Source organism: Peromyscus eremicus, chromosome X (genome assembly GCF_949786415.1).
Source record: "Peromyscus eremicus chromosome X, PerEre_H2_v1, whole genome shotgun sequence".
NCBI classification, from domain to species: domain Eukaryota; kingdom Metazoa; phylum Chordata; class Mammalia; order Rodentia; family Cricetidae; genus Peromyscus; species Peromyscus eremicus.
In genome coordinates this window covers 74,344,025-74,359,276 of record NC_081439.1, presented here as the reverse complement: position 1 = coordinate 74,359,276, position 15,252 = coordinate 74,344,025, and positions in this window count along the sequence as shown.

Below are 15,252 nucleotides of genomic sequence, written 5' to 3'. Positions count from 1 at the left end.
AATCTGACACTCTCTTAGTCTTAGTTACCTCTGTAAAATGGAAGTTTTCCTACCTGTTTACTAGGCCTTTCTCTCAAAGTATTTGACCAAAATCTCAAAAATAATATATGTGAAATTATTACTGTGTTGTATTGGTGAAAGATATTAACTATCTGGATATATCTGTTATAACTTGAAAGTAGAATATCTCCCAAGCTCATGTACTGTTCCCTAGTGGGCAGTGCTGGTATGAGACAATATGAGACTTTTAAGAGATATGGATTCCACGGAGAAAATACATCAGTAAGAGGAAAATTTATGGGTTAGAGTCCAGTCTGGTTCCAGCCTATGCCTTTTCTTCTCCCTATTTCCAGATACACTTAAACATGAGCAAGTAGCATCATATTCCTGTCATTATTGACTGAGCCATTCTCTCCATGAACTATATCCTCTCAAACTGAAAGGCAAAAATAAACCCTTCTTGCTTTAAGTTGCTTATTTCAGGTGTTTTATTACACTGATGAGAAATGCAACTAATATGCATGTCTTTTAAGCTGTAGGTTCATAATGGTTTTATTGCATACTATGGTTCTTTGGCTCTCATCACTGGGTACCTTTCATTTTTTTTCCTTTGGTTTTTCGAGACAGGGTTTCTCTGTGTAACAATCTTGGCTATTGGGGAACTTGTTTTGTAGACCAGACTGTCTTTGGACTCATAGAGATCCGCTTGCCTCTACTCCAAAGTGCTGGGATTAAAGGCTTGTGCCACCACTACTCAGCACATCTTTCTTAAATTTTACATTTTCCAATGGAAGGCTTTTGAACTTTGATAACATAAACTCACCATATAAAACTGCTGGAGTCCAGCTCCGGATGAGGGCAGGGTCTGAAGTTGAGTGGATGCAAGAGTGGCGACCGAGGAATCAGACATGAGATACTTCTTAGTTTGCAACAGAGGAATCAGACACGGGATAGATACATTTTAGTTTCGTTTTAGGAGGGATAGACAGAGAGGGAGCATATGAGAGTCATTCCCAGTGGGACAGGTCCCAGCAGAGGATGTAAGGAGTTGGAGGAGGAAGGAAGTGAGCCAGGCCACAGTGGTCGGGAGAACCTTGCAGCCTGACTGACTAGTAGCCAGAGTGTTTCTTTATTTATACAGAATTTAGTAAGCAGGGATACATTCATGATGTTCCAAAACATAGATCTTATCATTTTTGTTTTTGGACATGTGTTTCACTTCCTTTTGCTCATCTTTTAGTAATCATTAATAAATTATGACAGAATAGAGTTATCAATTATGACAGAACAAAGTTATCATTTCCAATCATTTTCCCTGAAATTTTGATATCATTAATAAACAGAGTTATCATTCTTACTCATTAACCCCATAACCAAAATTTTAAGAATCTAGAGGCATATGACAGCCTATTCTCAGGCTGGTAGCTTTGGTTGTTTCAAGGACACTAGAACAAAACAAAATCTTCAAGCCACCCTGGGCATTTTGCCATGTCCCAAGCAGTATATTATTAACTCTTAGTGATCAGAGTGCCCAGGAAAAATCCTCAGGCCAAAGGTGCAGCTATTATTCAAATTCTGGCATAACACAATGTTTATATTGTATATTTTTATAGAATTTGTCTATATGTGTAATCCTGGCATTCTGTTGTTCCTTGGTCATAAGACATTATAGTGGCTCTGCATGAGCTAACTTTTCGAAGAAAGAGAGGTCCTGACACCTCATACTTTTATCATCTTTCCACTCCATATTTTCCTCATCAATATGTCTCTATATAGGGCAGAGTTGTATGCCATGTAATTGTCTGAGTGTACAGTGGGAAGAGGTTTGTAATCTGAACTGTGGACAACTCCTCTAGCCCACCAAATCTTGTTGACCTTTTTTAGGTTTACTTTGTTTTGAATACCTTCTTCCTGTGTAAGTACAGGGACAGATGTATCAAGAATGTCTCATAGCCTCATGAAGAGACCTCTGGCTTCTTCTTTATGTGTCACAACCTCCAACGCAAAAAGAAGACCTTCAAGTAGATAAAGATATCTCCCTAAAAGCAAGGGAATTAGTATGTTCAGGACTTTCCTGGGTAAGCTTAGAAGCAGCATTCCTGGGAGAAGGAATAAATGATTCATAAGGAATTTTCCACCAATCCAATATCCCCAAATTGTACAAATATTAAAAGTGCCCCAAGTATGCAATAGGTGGAGATGAAAACCAAAGGTGGCGTGGCAGCCATCATGTGGCTCAGCTCTGTTGGAACTTTGTCAAACAGCTGTGCTGGCTTTATGCCTTCTGCCATTCCATTCAGATATGGCTGTGCCGTAAAACTAATCGATTACCCTAGCAGTACCTCAAGTAATTAACAATGTAGCTGTTCTATAATATATATCATTCACTTTTCATTTTATCTGTAGAATTTTTAAAATTTGCAATGAGTATAGGTATTAATGCAGTTATATTAATATATAAAATATTGACAAACATAAAATATTTAGTGGTGAATTAAGCAAAGTAAATTTCATAGTACCTTCTCTGTTATAAATTTTAGATAACAATATTTCAGTATGTGACATTTTATATTAGAAAATATATTTGTGGTGATTTAAATGAGAACTGTCTCCCAGAGGCTCATGTGATTGAAATATAGGTCTCTAGTTAGTGGCACTGTGATGCAGCCTTGCTGGAAGAACTTCATTGTTTCAGGCAAGATTTCAGAGTTTATTGCTTCCCCTTACTTACACTTCATTCTCTCCATTCCCTTCTTCCTGTTTTTTAAAGATGTGATCTCTCAGCTTCCTTCTCCTCCCTCATTGCCTCCTGCTCACTGCAAGCACTACACACACCACACACACCATGATGGACGAATTCCTCTAACTATAAGTCAAATCAGTTTTCGATAAATTGCTTTTGGTTAAGCTGTTTTGTCACAGCAACAGAAAAGTAACTAATATAGAAGTTGGTTTGTTCTCCTCGCTTTTGGGCTTGCTTTGGATCAGTATTTCCAAATATGCCCACATCGCTCTCTTTTGAAATGAGAAAGCATATTCTGTGCCATTTTACGAAGTTTGTAATTTGTGTTTTGATTTTATAGGGGGTTCACAATTAAGAGATTGCCTTAAAGGCTCAGGAAAGATTCTGGGCTTTTCAAACAATGTTGAGACCAAGAAAGACAATGGGACATTTTAACGTTGTATAAACCAGACTTTTTCTTTTGGGCCACCAACCAGCTCCCGAATTATGATACAGAGACTTCTTACTAGATATAAATGCTTGGCCTAGACTAGGCTCATTTCTGGCTAGCCTTTTAAACTTAAATTAACCTGTTTCTCTTTATCTACCTTTTGCCTTGGGGCTTTTTACTTTTCTTTCTGTAGATCTTACTTTCACTGCTTCTCTATGTCTGGCTAGTGGCTGCCTGGCTTCTTGCCCCAGGAGTGTCCCTCATTCTCTCCTCCTTCTTCTCTCATTCTCCTTCAAGCCTATATTCCTACTTATTCTCTCTGCCTGCCAGCCTCACCTATCCTTTCTCTGCCGAGCTATTGGCCATTCAGCTCTTTATTAGACCAATCAAGTGCCTTAGGCAGCTAAGGTAAAACATGCAATACATCTTTACATAATTAAACACACATCCTTACATCATTGAACAAATGCAGCATGAACAAAAGTAACATATCTTTACACAGTTAAAGTAATTCCTTGCAGTATAAACAAATATAACGTATCTTTGCCCAGTTAAAACAATATTCCATAACAAAGTAGAACTACATATATTTTGCTTTATGATACTGTTATGAGTCTAAGGGACACAAGCAATGAAATGGGGTGATTTGAAAGCATAGCCTCATAGATTTGAGTACTTGGTCCCCAGTTGGTGGCACTATTTAAAAAGGTTTAAGAGGTGTAGCTTTGCTAGAGGAAGTATATCTTTGGTAGTAGGCTTTGAGAATATATAGTCTTGCACCACTTCTAGCTTGTTCTCTCTGTTTCATGCTTGTGTTTAGTGATGTAATCTTGCAGCTTTCTGCTCCTCCCCCTTTGCCTGCCACTTGCTGCCATGCCTTCCCACCACAATAAGCACAAACTTTTGGAACTATAAGCCAAAATGAATTCTTAAATTAAGTTGCTTTTGGACATGTTTTGTCATAGCAAGAGAAGAATAATTAATACATTATTTTGAAAAACAAATGTTACCAAACTCTATATATCAGTTTTGTGTAATCCTAATGATAATGAAAGAAGCCATATTTCTATCAGAGAAAACAGACTTTAAATAAAAAATTAGAAATAAAGTAAAAATTTGAGGATTGTTCAATATATGCAGATCTAAAATGTAATAATCATAACAATTAATAGAGGAAAGTTCATATGATCATATCAGAAGATTTGACAAAACTTAAAAAATACTTCATGATTTAAAAACACACTGGGCAAATTGTGTGTAGAACAAATACATCACAGTAATATGGATCAATACAAAGTTGTCACTGGCAAGACAATAGCAAACATTATACTAACTGGGGAAAATTTGCTTTGTGTCAAAGATTTCTAAGATCTTTTAGTACTTTCATTCAACAAAGCAATCAGTAAAGAAAAGCAAATAAGGGACACACAATTATAAAAAATAAAAAGTCAAGTTTTCAGTGTTCATAGATGGGATCACTTTTTATATAAGGAAAAGTTGCTCTAAAATGTCATCACCATTAAAACTACCAAAACTAATTATTAAATATAGCAGAAACAAGTAGCATTGCTATATGACAGTAACCAATCAGATAAAATGAACATCAAGAAATAATTCCATTTTTAGTAGTTATAAAAAGAAAATTATTCAGCACATATTTAATTAGAGGTAAAAAAAAGATCTACAATGAAAATTATGAAGTATTGATGCAGGTAGTTGGAGACGACACAAAAAAGTTGAAAGACATCCTATAATTATTGTTTAGAAGAATGAATGTAAACAGCCTTGGTCAAAGGAGCTTCTTTGTGAAGCGAGCAACAATGAAGTCAGAGACTCATAACAGATCAAAGTGATGAGAATAATTTTCATCTGCATGTTTAGTCCTAAATAGCACATTTATATCATCTCCTCTCAGGTTCAGGTAACATCAGAAGATGGTGTAGAAAGAATATAAGAGCCATATTCGGGAGGAGTACAATGAAATGATATTTTCTGGATATGAACTCATAGCAGCTGTGATTACCTGCTCAAGACCTGCACAAGAATGGGCCTCTCAAAATCTATCACAGTAGAGGGCCTCATATAGCCCTACTCCTCCCTGAGGAACTACCAATAGTTAATACTTCCTGGGTGAGGGATTATCATTTTCCTCAGAGATGGAGAATGGGGAATGGATATAATCAAAACATATGGTACACATTTATGAAGATATCAAATAAAAATAATATTAAAATGATAATAGTGATGATACCTCTAATCCCAGAACTCTGGAAATGGAAATAATAGAATTGGGAGTTCAAGGTTATCCTTAACTATGGAGTGATGGGATGCATGAGCTCTTGCCTCAAACCAAAATTATAATACTCAGTTGATGAACAGGTATATGAAAAAGACTAAGAGGTTCTTATGTACTACTATTGCCTAGTAAGCTGGATAGAGAAAGCCATAGTATACTGCACATTTCAAATAGCTAAAAAGAAAATCATTGAAAGCTTCGAGTATAAAAACTGAATTTAGAAAACATATATATGCGGGTTTTTTTGTAATATACTCAAATTTAAAATATGTTTGTGACATTTATTTTGGACAAGTTATAAATTAAATTAAACTTAGTAGTATTTTATATCACCATAAATCAATTTGTTTAAAGGATGTCAAATATATTTAAAGTAAGCAGCTATAGAACAAATAAAAAGTAAAATGCCTAGAAGTTTAGTTAAAAAAAAAATCAGTCACATTTTGCTTAGGTTAGCAAGTCCATTTTTTAAAATTATGGCAATTTCCTTCATTTAAATTGTAGGAGTCTCTGGGTCATTTTATTGCCATTTTGTAAATTGTTAAGCTTTAATTTTGAGTTTATGAGCATACTGTCAAGCTGTCTTTGTACAAAAACAGGAATCTGAAATACTGGTTTGCAGTCTTTTATTTTCAGTGAAATAATTATACAAATATTGCTACATCTTTCTAAGACAGTGAACAAGTATCACATGATTAATAATTCAATGGCAATCTATTCTTGCATTTAGATTTCAGAGAAAATTTTAAAAGTATATGAGGCACTATGTAATTATCTTACTATAGAGAATAAGAAGCAAATGGGACTCCCCCCTCACACAGAATCTCTACTTTCTGATTTCAGCATGTATTATTGGTTTATTTTCCTTATAGCTTGCTAGCGCAAGAGACACTCAATTGTTAGCAATGTTTTTCATCATCAAAAAAGAAAAACTAAAAGAGACAATGGAAACATTTGGCATAGCTTTTAAATATAGGAAAATTCAATGTGATATATTATTGATTCACTTTGTCTTAACACTTTAATGACATATCTAAGTAATATTTAAAGCACAGTAATTATAATTATACTTCACAAATGTTTCAGAGAAATTGAGAAGGATGATTATTTGAGATAGTGCTGCCGCACAGAAATTATCTTTTAATTCTACCGTTTTTTTTAAAAAAAAAAGTGTCCAGTTATTTTTTATGCCTGGATTCTTGAGCAATAATGTAACTTCAACTAGTTTAATTTTGGTCTAGTCTTAATTTCTATAGTATATTTCCTTTGCAGAGATAGCATATGATTAGTAAGAATGAGAAACAGAGGTACAGAAGGTGAACACACTAAGGTACTCTATAATTTAACCAATACTCTTTTGAACTCAATTGACATTGATGAGTGCATTATGAGAGACAATATGTCATTGTTGTTAGTAAGCCCCTGACTTGGGCAGTTTTATTTGCACAGGGAGCAGGAGACCATAGAACACCAAGATTTTACATTCAAAGGCATAACTCACAGGCAGATAGAATAAAAAAAAAACCAGATAGGTGATGCAATAATTACACAAGCTTAATTCCTGCTGGCAATCATTACTCATTTCAGTTACTAATGTAGCTACCCATTCATGTAAGAAAGCAAAAGTGGTAGAAAGTGCATGTTTTCTTCCAGCAATAAAATTCTGTATTCAATTTCCAACTGAGAAGTACATAAATGATATATATTATAAATGAAACCTTAAGTATTTGAGATCCTCAATTAGTATTTGCTTCATTCCTTTGTTCTACCAATTAGTCATTTATTTATTAATCATAAACGGTCAAAAGAGATCATTAAAACTTAGCATGGTACAAAATTCCACCAGGAAAAGAAGCCCATGTAGTATTATATATAATAAAATAATTACTGAATTTTAAAATTCAGAAAGTAAGATCTATTATTAAAATCTTTTGCCCTAAGTGACTATTAAGCAAAATGGCACTTTACATCAATAATTCAGTTTTGTACACTGTTTTCAAATTTTAATAAATAGGTCTGCATTAAACATACATTACTATTAATAGCCTTTATGTAAAGTTATATACTCAGAAAGTAGTAAAATGTATAAATTCATAAAGAAGAGTCTCAAAATAATGTGAAGGACAAAATAAAACATAAAATAGTGTAATGCTAAATCACCATCATGTCACTGTTCAATACAGCTTCACTAAAAACCAATCTGTCAGCATCCCTATTTTGTATATGATGTGTGTTTTCATATATTATTTATTTACCATGTGTACATGATCTTTATGATTTATTCATTTTTATTTTCAGTATATGAGTGTTTTGCCTGCATGTATGTATGTTTAACATATATATGCTTCGTACAAGTGGAGGAGAGAAGAAGGCTTTGAACCTCCTCTGTCTAGCGTTTCAGCCATAATTAGCTGGGAAGCTAATCTGGGCCCTCTAATGGAACAGCAATTCCTCTTACCCACTAAGACATCTCCATTCTTGGTATTTATAGTTTTATATTAATTAGCATCTAAGTAGCTACATAGTATTGGCTGAATTAGGTTTAAACTTAAAGCTCATCTGCCTCCTTTACCCCAGTTCTGGGATCACAAGGAAGTGCCAATGCATCAATTGTATATATTTTATTTCATCCAGCTCTCTGCTCCCTTCATTTTCTCATTTTACTTCAGCATCAGCCTCATTTTAATGTTACCATTTTCTCTGTTCAACTTTGACTTGTTGATCCATTTCATCAATTACTGTCATATTAGTATCCCTTACTCTCCTGTCTGTAAAATTTGCACTAATGATAAATTGCAAATTAGAAAATTTGCAACCAATAAAACTACTAATTATTTTACTTCTGTTTTAGCAGATTGAAATTAAATATCTTCCTATAAACATGATTATTGATAAATCAAAAACTTACAGATTCCAACCACAGCTTACCTCTTAGGAAAATAAGATAATTTGTCCCAGTGTCCCTTGAAGATCCTTTTTCTATTCCCTACAATGTATCTTTCAAATATTTTCCCTACTGTATCCATCTGGTAGAAAAGCTGTGTTCAGGTAAAAACTATTGTTTTTATGCTTCCAAACTTTCCATTAATAGCCGTCTGTATTTAACCTTATTTCTGTTGGTTCGGTCTCTTTCTTTCCAATATGCATAGGATTTCAATTCTTCTTATCTTCCTTGAAATCTTGCTCTAACTGTATGTTTCCTCTTTTACTAGATAGCTACCCTAACCTTCTCAACTTTTTGGCCAGTTCATATTGGTCTATAAACCTTTTAATATCTCCCATGTTAAAAATGCAAAACCCTTGATCTCTCCATGTCTCCAGTGGTTGTTTGAATGAGAATATCCCCCATAGGCTAACAGAATTGCTTGGGAAAGATTAAGAAGTGTGACTTCCACCATCACTATCCAGTCATGCTCTCCAGCACTGCCTTGGCTAGCTCTCCCAATGCAACTTGCACCAAGGAGTGATGCCGGTTCTTCTGCTCTCAGGTCCTCAGATCCAGCTAACCCATACTCACATTGCCAGGGCCAGCTCTACTCTTTTGTTCCAGTGAGGTTCAGGGCCCTCTCTCCTGATTGTTGTAGGGTGGATAAGAGGGGTGGGGATGCAGACTCAGCTCTCCTGCTCTCATCTGTACCCCCAACAACAGAGTCATCTCTAGTGTGCTGCCCAGGAAGTGTTCACGGCCTGCTCTCCTGTGTGCTGCAGCTGATGAGGGGCTGGGCTAGTTCTCTTACTCTCATGACCCTAGGACCAGCTCTCTTGCCACAGATAGCAAGGGGCAGATGGGGAAGGGCATCTTTTCCTCACCCATGCCATCACATGGCAGATGAGGTGAAGTAGGGTTAGCTCTGCTGCTCACACACACTCAGGACTGGCTCACCTGCGTCCCTGACACCAGAGTCACCTCTAGTGATGGTGCAAAGCCAGCTAGCTCTATGCGTACTGCATCTGATGAGGGTCAGGTCTAGCTTTCCCACTCTCCTGACCTGTTGGCAGGCTGACCAACGTAGGCCCAGAACCAGGGCTATGAGTTAACCCACTCCAGCATCTATCTCATCTACAAACTATTGGAGTATGTGAAGGGGATGAACCTACAGATCCAAATCAGCATGATCTCCACAACACAGGACAACAACAGGATATGCAAGAGGAGCCCCAGCGAGAGCCCATTATCGATGGTGTAGCAGAAGCCAGAGGCCTCCAGCCACACCAATGACGTGTGACAATGAGCACTTGTAAGCAAAGATGAATGGATCAAAGGGTAAACTCCTCAGGCCAACTACAGCTTCTACAAGATTCTTCTCCTTTGTTTTAAATTTTGTTTTGTTTTTGTTTTTTCTTTTAAATTTTGTTTTGTTTTTGGGGAGAGGTTACAAACATGGAGGGCAGATGCTAGGGGACTGGGAGATAAGTGGGATCAAAATGCTTGATGTGAAACCCACAAAAAAATCAATGAAAGTTAAAAGATTTTTTTAAAAAATTAAAATAAAAACAGTAAGAAAAAAAAGGTGGCCTTGGAGGAGGTGAGTCACTTGGGGTGGGCTTTAAGGTTTCAAAAGACTTGTGTCATTCCCAGTCTCTCTCTGTGTCTCTCTGTCTCTCTGTGTCTCTCTCTGTGTCTCTGTGTCTCTCTGTCTGTCTCTGTGTCTCTGTCTCTCTCTCTGTCTGTCTCTGTCTCTGTCTCTCTCTCTCTCTGTCTCTCGCCCTCCCTGCTTTATGCTTGGGTATCAGGTGTAACATGCCTGCTGCTCTGGAGGTGGTAGCACAAGCCTTTAATCCCAGCAATAAGGAGACAGAGGCCTGGTCTGCAGAGAAAGTTCTGAGACAGCCAGTTACATAGAGAAACCTTGTTTGAAAAAACCAAAAGAAAAAAATAGCAGGGGATCCTTGCTCCTGTTCCAGTGCTATCCTTCCTGTGTGCTGACATGCATGCTGCCATGATGGTCATAAACTCTAACCCATGGAAACAAGCACCCAATAAATGCTTTCTTCTGTAAGTTGCCTTGGTCACAGTGTCTCACTGCAGCAATAAAGAAGTCATTATGACATCTCCTTTCAAGTCTTTTTCTTGCACTTTCCTTACCTGTTATAACCGTAGACAAGGGATTTCTAACTCTTTCCATCTATTTATTTTTTCATTTCCATTTATTCTGATGCCTCTTTGCTTCACTACATCGAAACTGCACTCATTGTACTAGTGAGAATACAATAGATGTCACCATAAAATTTTGTAGTTTTGTGAAAATAAATATAAGGAAACAACTTCAGAAACAGTGCTGATAGGAGTAGGTCACTTTTATCACATTTAAACCTAAAGGAGCAAGAACACAAAGTGTAAATCTGGAACATAAGCATAATGAATATCTAAACCTTGCTCTTCTCCTTTCTGTGGATCTCTTGCAAGTGCTCCCCAACAGTTAAACCTAAATAAAAGCCTATTAATTAAGATGATACCTATATTAGGTGGAATCCAGCTACCATCTTTCAATGTGTTATTTATTTAATATCTGCAATATTTGACATGTTCTCTCTAACCATTTTAAATTGCTATTATTTTCTCTATCATAGTTGAGGAATGCAGTTGAATATCGTATCTGCTTATGGTTACAAGGCTGGTGATTGATTGGCAGATGAAAGATGTAATGCACAGCTTTCTGAACTGAAAATTTATGTATCTGCTAATATGCACAGGGCCTTAGGCCCTGAACTTAAAGCAAGATTACTTCAGTTTAGTTCTCATTTTAGAAGCTTACTAGTGGTCATGAGGATTAAAAAGCTATATCTATGTTGAACACTTACAGTAGTCCCTGACATTTAGTAAGTATTTCCAAAATGTTAGCTACTATTATTAGACACTAGCCTTTCAGGTTTTTCTGAGACTTGAAAGAGTTAATTGCTTTCTAAAGCCTCTACATTGATTGCTCCTCTCCCTTGACCTGCAATTGCTTTTCTGTAGGAAACTGGAACAAGAAATGGTGCTGATCCTCATTCTGCATACAAGGCAGATTTTGCTTGAAAAAGAACTGCAGTGTATTCTCATTAGAAATTCAAGACCACATTCGCCTGCAGCCTCACAGCAAGAACTCATCTTTTTGAGCAATCACTTTGCAAGACAACTTGAAAGGCACAAGTCCAGATATAGCTTCTCATTCTGTAGCAGTGGGGGAAGGGATCTGCTGTAGATTTTGTTTGTCTATTTGTTTGTCATTGGGGAGAAGAGAAGAGAAGAACCAAACTGCCTTTAGGCGTGTTTGGAAAAAGTACAACACATCAATATTGAATCAATGTGTGGGGGTGTTATTGAATTTATAACACACACACACACACACACACACACACACACACACACACACACTCTCTTTTCTTTCATTCTCTAACTATACTCATTGTCCCCATAACATGAGTGAATCATCCAGCATCGTGACTACTTACACATTAAAGAAACAGCAGTAGCCTGTGTCTCTTTTGTCATTGCCAGCAGCTCTGGACCCTAGTGTCCATTTTTACCTGCCACCTGCTGAGGAGGAAGCAGCTGAATGATGCAGACATTTGCTTTTCTCTATTTTTCACATGAACATAGGTGTATGCTCCTTTTCAGAATCTAGAGCCTTGTGAAAAAAATACACTTTGGTTTATACTGATAAAGACCAATAATAAATTATGTATTCTTTCATTTTTATTATGAGCAAATTAAAATATTCCTCACTTTCTTGAAAATTTTTCCTCAAATAGTTTTATTTTCACTAAAAATCTATGGCATTGATAAAAATTCACATTAGAATAATATTCTCTCTCTTCCACTGTTTCTCATTCTTCCTCCCTCCTTGTCTACCTATTCATTTATCTCCTCATATAACCTAGTAAAAGAAAAATGTACTCAATTAAAAAAATATTTGTTAATCCCAGCACTCGGGAGGCAGAGCCAGGCGGATCTCTGTGAGTTCGAGGCCAGCCTGGACTACCAAGTGAGTTCCAGGAAAGGCGCAAAGCTACACAGAGAAACCCTGTCTCGAAAAACCAAAAAAAAAAAAAAAAAAATATTTGACCAGATCTACTCTCTACCTTGAAGAAACTCCCATTTAAAGAAAAAAAAAATAGTATATATTGCTGTGGGATGGTCTGTATGTCAAATGTGTTGCTGATTGGTCAATAAATAAATCACTGATTGGCCAGTGACCAGGCAGGAAGTATAGGCAGGACTAACAGAGAGGACAATTGAGAGAACAGGAAGCTGGGTGGGAGAGACACTGCCAGCCGCCACCAAGACAAGCCGCATGTGAAGATCCCGGTAAGCCACGAGCCATGTGGCAAGGTATAGATTTATGGAAATGGATTAATTTAAGGTGTAAGAACAGTTAGCAAGAAGCCTGCCACGGCCATACAGTTTGTAACCAATATAAGTCTCTGTGTTTACTTGGTTGGGTCTGAGTGGCTGTGGGACTGGCGGGTGTCAGAGATTTGTCCTGACTGTGGGCCAGTCAGGAAAACTCTAGCTACAATATATTTATGAGGTAGCTTTATCAGTGAAAAAATATATTATTAAAACACTCATTTTTTAGGTAATGCAGAGATAGCTACAAAGAGAACATATAACACACTACTTTTAATTCATGAGTAAAAATATTAGCTAAATCCAATAGCAATATAAAATATATTTTCACAAATTGAATCAGCACCACAATGAAATAAGCCACATACAATTGTTTGCTCTTACTAGGATTTCAAACTTATCACTGTAAGGACCCTTTCCATTTATCTCAAGGAACCCAAAAAGAAGAGATTTGCTAAAATAATCCATCAGAAATTTTTGCCTCCATTTAATGTTCATTAATTAGAAATCTTGCTTCTCTTCTGTACTAGAAGCACTTTCTCTTTTGTGTATAAAGATGATAGTAAGAGCCGTAGTTGAAGTGATTCATGTTTGAGTGGGGAGTTGGATTAAAGCATATGGACATACCATGTCTCTCGTGCCCAATATGCCTTGAAATTGAAATCAGATATTGCCAATTAAAGGGTTATTTTTTAGGGCTCACCAGCCCTAAAAGATGGCTTAACAGTTAAGAGCACTGGCTGCTCTTCCAGAAGAGGTTAAATTGGGGTTCAATTCTTAGTGCTCAAAACATGCAGGAAAAGCACTGATATGTATAAAATAATAATTAAATATTGTATTAGCTACTTTTCCTGACATTGTAACAAGAGATTGGACAGAAGAAACTTAAGAGGGGAAAGGTTTACTTTTGCTCAACGTTTTAAAAAGATTTTAGTCGATTACAATGGAAAGGTATAGAGAAGTGGTCATTTCGTAGTGGTCAGAGCTTGCACTGGTCATTTGTCCACATAGTATAAACCCGGAGGCAGAGAGAAAGACAGAAAGAAAACAGGAATAATATATTCCCAAGTATCTTTGCCCAGAAGTCTACATCCTCTTTCTAGATTCTACTTCCTAAATATCCCAGATGGTTCCAAAAGCAACGCCATTAGCTAGGAAAAACTTCTCAAACATGAATTTGTTAAGGTCATTTAAAACTCAAACCAGGACAAAAACAAATTAGCTGTTGGGACTATGAGGCAAAACAAAGGTCTCCAGTCTCCTACTAGAAATACTGCATTTCAAAGGAAGACTTTTGAGAAAGCCAACTATTAGCTTAGTATTTATATTTTAAATATGCAAAGAAACAATTGCCCTAATACTTATAATCTTTTGATTTCTGAATTCTGACCAAACGCTATTTAGGACAAAAAATGTTTTGGCAACTGGGCTACAAAGCTATAACCCTAACTAACTAATCCCTAGTAGGATTGATTCAACAAGGATACAAATGAGTTTGGTATATGTAAGTTCTTCGGGCCATATTAGTTTCTCATAGAAGAAACTGTATATTTGATGGTCATGAAGTATGAATAGTTGGTTGAAATGAAGATATTTGAAATTCATATTTTCTACTTTTAATTTTACTAATGTCGGAAGGTGCCACACCAGTTGTACAGAGCCTGGTAAGCCGTGAATGAATGTATAAAGAACAGATGAAATGCTGAGTGAATGTGTATTATTGGCATGGACACAGACATGTTAAGGACCAGCGTCTCAGACTCATGGGAATTTGGCAAAGTCTTCTCTGTGGGTAAGGAAGGCTGAGAGGGATGGTAAAGTGATACTTTACTCAGAGTGTAAATATTAAAAATGTGTGCAAAACTACAAACTGCAGATATTTACAACCTGAGGCTGCCTATATACAGAGACTTCCTACTGAGACTATCCCTGTGCTGTATATAATAAGTTCACCAGGATTCAGATTGTGTGGTAGTGCATTCAGCTCCATCAGAGTGCTCACAGCCCACTTGACCCAGACTTTCTATGTATCTGTCCTTTCTTCATTCTCTCATTGACCTTAGCCCAGTTAAAGTCCCAAGTTGTGAAGGACACGGCAAGCAACATTCAAAATCTATTGCCATATATAGCACTGACAGTCATTCTTTTAAACTGTTTTGACTTAAATTTATATAAGAAACATGTTTTCTGTTTTAGCTTATTACACATGCCTACATGCAACACATACATTTATTTTTAATACATGTGTGTATGTATGTGTGCATGTATAGACATGTACATACATATACATGAATCAAAATATCCAAGACGCAAAACATTCTTTTGCTACTTGTCACATATTTTTGTATTTTCTATTGTGATTCATTCCCTTTTAAATGTTTTCAAAGTCATACTATAAAAATATACTTCATAAGTTCTGAATTAAACTCAACTCAGATCTGTAAAGGATA